Source organism: Octopus bimaculoides, chromosome 20 (genome assembly GCF_001194135.2).
Source record: "Octopus bimaculoides isolate UCB-OBI-ISO-001 chromosome 20, ASM119413v2, whole genome shotgun sequence".
In the NCBI taxonomy this organism is placed as follows: Eukaryota; Metazoa; Mollusca; class Cephalopoda; order Octopoda; family Octopodidae; genus Octopus; species Octopus bimaculoides.
The window spans coordinates 32,484,954-32,490,354 of NC_069000.1; the positions used below are offsets into that span (position 1 = coordinate 32,484,954).

At 37.0% G+C, this 5,401-nt stretch overlaps 1 protein-coding gene across 1 annotated transcript in view; it reads right to left on the reverse strand.

Moving 5' to 3' along the window:
* Positions 1–5,401, reverse strand: part of LOC106877702 (putative mediator of RNA polymerase II transcription subunit 26) — a 271,412-nt gene that overhangs the window by 91,643 nt on the left and 174,368 nt on the right. The window lies entirely within an intron of this gene.

The window sequence follows — 5,401 nt, forward strand, 5'->3', positions numbered from 1 at the left end:
ATATATATATATATATACAGACACACATATGTATATGAACACCGACAAACAGATATTCTACATGGGCCTATTTACCAGTGATCTTCAATATTTTCTCTCCTGTATGTTATGCTACTTTCTGGGCGACGCTCGCTGTCTGGCGCTACACATGTCTGCCAACACAATATTCCGATAGTATTAATAATGATTTTGCCTTAAATTAGTCAGAAGTCCATATATTGTGGGAAAAGGTCTAACAGTCGATGAAATCGATCCCAGTACTTCGTTGTTGCTTGCTTTATTGACTGAGAATCTGATTTCACGCTTTGGAATATTTAATTCCATCGTTTTACACCTTTAAATCTGCGGCAAAGTTCAACGTTGCTTTCAGCGTTTCATGTTCGATAAAGTAATAATATAAAAGTTGTATTATGAATAACATTAATCATGTCAGTTGGTTTTTTTAGTCATAAATGAATAATATTTTGTCGATGACACACTTTCCAATCTAGTTCGGCATCATATATTTCATACGGAACTCTCTCAACCGTGTACCTTTTGTGTCAGCTGATGAATTTCACAGCCGAATTAAATTTGAAAATTACGGGTCGTATCTATAAAGTTTGAAATCTTATTTGTCATTTCTCTTTGGATGTTAGAAGTCAGTGTTTCTGCTTTCAATGCAAAATCTATTTCAAGTTTAGATATAAGAAATTACCTTCATATCTACATATTTAATTATGGTCTTTTATATTCTGAGTGCAATTTCTAAGAAGATCAACTCTACCGTCTATCTTACCGAGAACTATAAAATAAAATGACACACGATTACAAAGAAACGGTAGCTTTCTCGTTAAATGTTTATTATTAGTCGTAGGGCTGGACACCAAATGTATTTGAATAAGTAGTGTCAGAAAATAAGTACTATGCAAAATCTTTTCTTGATTTAGATTGTAGCTTTCTGCATAAAATGATTGTTTAATTTTTTTCCTTTCCTCCTAATTTGAACGAAATATATCGTTTTAGAATACTTTTTCTAGTTATTGAATAAATAACGTTACTGGAAAACTCCCCGCCCCCAAGCAATACTTTTGAAGTTACACACAATCACACAATCAAAAGGATAGAAAATAGAAAACATACTATAAAACAGAACTGAAACATAAAACTATTACAAAGATAATGCAAAACTGTGATCAAACATGTACAGAAAATATACATGCACATGAAATATAAAAAGCTCGATTCAAAGGATATTCATGTTTTTGTAGTTTATAATACGAATGAAAGCAATTTTGACAACTCGCTAAACAACAGCGACACCGCCACCAACAAGAACAAGACAGGTTTGCAAATGTCGCAAATGATAAGGGGAAATTCTTAACATAAATAAGGTTCAGTCAAAGAAACACTTGTGGTGAGGATATGTCACAAGAGATTCTGTCCCCTTTCCCGAGGAATTTCCTACGGGTGAGCAAGAAGTTGACATATATTTCTGCCTCCTGAATAGAGGCAGAATCGTGCGATGAGAAAGAGAAATTCGTCACATTATGTAAGACAGTTGCAAATTATGTAACAATGATGCAGTTACAGTTTATGAAACCACTTTCATTGTTGATAATGCTTTTGTTAGTGCAGAGGAGGAATACGTAAATGTCACAATTTCCTCTGTTTTTATATATTTATTACCTCCTTCGAGAATTATAGGGACCTATGTCTAATCAATAGAAATTTCCTCTTGTATATTCGTTTGAACAAGAATTGCTATTTATATTAAGACTTCGTCTTCAGGAATCAATATATTCGTTAAACACATCGAAATGAAATCAGGTGGTAGTGGTAGTGTTAGTGGTGGCAATGTCGCGGTGGTAGAGACGGTAGTGAAGGAGTCGTTATAGCGATATAATCTCTACTTATAGAATACGGTAAAAGTTTGAAATACGCCATTGAATGAAGAAAATTCCTTGCTTGATAGGAAATGCTGTCCATTTGAACAAGACTTTAGCGTAAAGTGATAATGAAATTTTGTGAATCTACAATAGATTATTGAGTGTAAGTTTGGCGTAACAGTGATAGTGGTGGATGTGTGTGTGCATGCGTGTGTATCATTGTGTGTGTGTGTGTGTGTGTGTCTTCTGTAAATTTCAACTATATGGCTGTATATGTGTGTATCTTTGTGTATGTTTGCCAATGTGAATCTCAGTGTGTATGCATTGGTATCCACCTTCCTGTATGTATGCTTGATTGTATAGTGGTGTATCTACAGAAGTATGTATGTATATATGTATGTATGTATGTGTTTATATCTGTGCGTAAATAATGATATATCTGTGTGTGCGTATGAATGTCTGATGTCTTTCGCTTCTTTCACTCTTCCTTTCTCTCTCCTCCCGTCCTTCTCTCTCTCTCTCTCTCTGTCTGTCTGTCTGTCTGTCTCTCTCTCTTTCTCTCTCTCTCTCTCTCTCTCTCTCTTTGTTACTCTATATATAAACTGTGCGTATCAGCTACTTTTGTGGGTGTGAGTGTGTGTGGGTGTGTGTGTGTGTGTGTGTGTTCGTGCGGATTTTCCTTTCGTGTTTGTATTCGTGTATTTCTATATATATATATATATATATATATATATATATATATGTTTGAACGTGTGACTTGGTATGAAACGTGTGTGTATATCTATGTTTCTGTTTTATTTCTCTCTATCATTGTATCAGTTTTGCCAATACTCCGCTTTTAGCCATTCATACTATTGTCGTTGTTGTTCTAGTAATAGTAATAGTTGTAATAGTAACAACAGCAACAATAATCAGAATTATAATACCGTGCTCATTATTTGAATGTCTTCACAAATAGAAAACTTTTTCGTACACAAGCCATGCTATTTAGAGGGAGACGGATGTACAAAAGATAATCAATTGCATAAGGTATAATACAAAAATATACAGTATGAATTATACATAATTGTTGTTGTTATTGTTATGTGTATGGTGGTGGAGAGATGCGTTTGTATGCGTTCAAGCTGGTATGTACCTTGATAAGTAACATTCGGAAGAGGTACTCAATACAACTGTACAGCGCAATATATTATTTCGGCTGATGCAATGGCATGTAGCTTAGAACCGGTTCAAATGTGCTCTGGGTTCAAAGTCTGCCGAGGCCAGCTTTGCTCTTCTTTGTTTCTATTTCGATAAGGAAGCTACCAGTTAAATGCCAGGAATGATTCTCACTCTAGCACCCTCTCTCTCTCCTACTTTCTCTCTCTCTCCTACTCTCTCTCTCTCTCCTACTCTCTCTCTCTCTCTCTCTCCTATTTTCTATGTCTCTCTGTTTCTCTCTCTCTCTCGCTCTTCTACTTTCTATAACTCTCCTACTTTGTCTTGCTCTCTCTCCATAAGGAATCAGTTGAGATTACATCTGGACAGGTGGGATGGCCAAGCCCACAATGAGTGACGTATGTGATGACGGCGTCTCTATGACTCCGACACTAAGGAGCTTACGTAAAACAATATAATATAGATATATAAACTGACAGACAGACAGACAGACAGATCTACTGATAGATAGAAAGATAAATTGATTGGCTGGTTGACTGATTAATTGACTGATTGATTGATTGATTGATTGATTGATTGATTGACTAATATGTGAAATTAAGCGACTGTAAGATAGATAGAAAGATAAAAATAGACCAAAAGTATAGGGTGGACACAGTAAACGAAGAATGCTAGAGAGAATTCGATAAGATATATATATATATATATATATGTATATACACACACGACTGGTGAAAAAGTGTGGGAACTCAGGCTAAAATAGAGACAGTATCAGAAAGGGAGGGAAAGAAGAAGAGGAAAGAGAGGGGAAGGTGAGAAAGAAAGTGAGAGTGGTTTGTAGAAATAGAGAACACACACGTAGAAGAGGATAGAAAATTTCCGTGTAAGATATCGAAAGAGAAAAGCAAAATCTTTTACACACAAGCATGTACACACACACACGTACACACGCACACGCACGCGAACACACAGACACGCACACATACGTCAATAAATGGATAACAGATAGAGATATTGGTATATTCATTGGTACATACAAATAAATACATACATGTATGTCTATAAATGTATAGATACATATATATCTTGTGTGTTGTTGCGACGTGTGTATGTGTGTATGAGTATGTGAGTGTGTATGAGTATGTGAGTGTGTGTGTCTGTGTGTGTGTTTGTGTTGTGAGGAATAGACTGAGAGAGAGTGAGATAGATAGAGAGAGAGAGAAAGAAAGAAATTGTGATCCACCAGAATAAGAAGTCGCCAGTTTGAAAATAAATGAATGAATAAATTCTACAAGGTGGTCCAGTCGATAGTTCGATGGAGCGGAAGTCAATAAGTGTCTTCTATTTAATTGGACTTGGGTGATAAATGATAAGAGACTGAATAGGTGGGTCGGGTTAGAGCTGACGTGCTAGTGATGGGGAGTAGCAGTAACGGCGGTGGCTGTGATAACTGCTGAATGCTGGTAGTAATGGTGGGGAGTTGATGGTGACTCTCGTATCGTTACTGAAGTAAGAATATTTTTGACATTCGGCGGAATCTGACCTCGAGAACAAACAGGTATTTATTCTTTTACATGCTTCAGTTATTGAACTGTGGCCAAGATGGGGCACCAGTTTCAAGAGATTACTTGAAAAATCAACGACAGATCTAATGTATTTTTCAGGTTGGGCGCAGGCGTGACTGGGAGGTAAGGAGTTTCCTTTACGACCACATGGTTCTGGGATCTGTCCCACCGCGTGCCATCTTCTACTATAACTTCCGGCCGACCAAAGCCTTGTGAGTGGATATGCCTGATGGAAACTGTAAGAAGAACGTCGTATATATATATGTGTGTGTGTGCGTGTGTATGTGTGTGTATGTGTGTGTATGTGTGTGTGTGTGTCTGTTTGTCTGTCTGTGTTTGTCCTCCACCACCGCTTGGCAACTGGTGTTGGTGTGTTTACGTCTCCGTAACTTTGTGATTCGACAAAAGATACCGATAAAATAAATCCTTAACTTAAAAAATAAATCTTGAGGTCGATTTGTGCGACTAAAACCCTTGAAGGCGGTGCCCCAACATGGCCGCAGTCAAATGACTGAAACAAGTAAAAGATAAAAGATAAAAAGATTTGGTATTTATTCTACAAGTTTTCCTTTCGTGGATATTATGAGATTTCTTCTCTGAGCCCAGACTGACTTCACATTCTGAGAAATATTCTTTTCTGCTCTAGGCACAAAGCCCGAAATTTTAGAGGAGGAGGCAACTGGTACTTAATTGTTCGACCTCAAAAGGATGAAAGGAAAAGTCGACCTCGGCGGAATTTGACCTCAGAATGTAGAGCCGAATACTCCTAACCACTGAGCACGCCCCTTCACTTATATATTTAATCTAAAA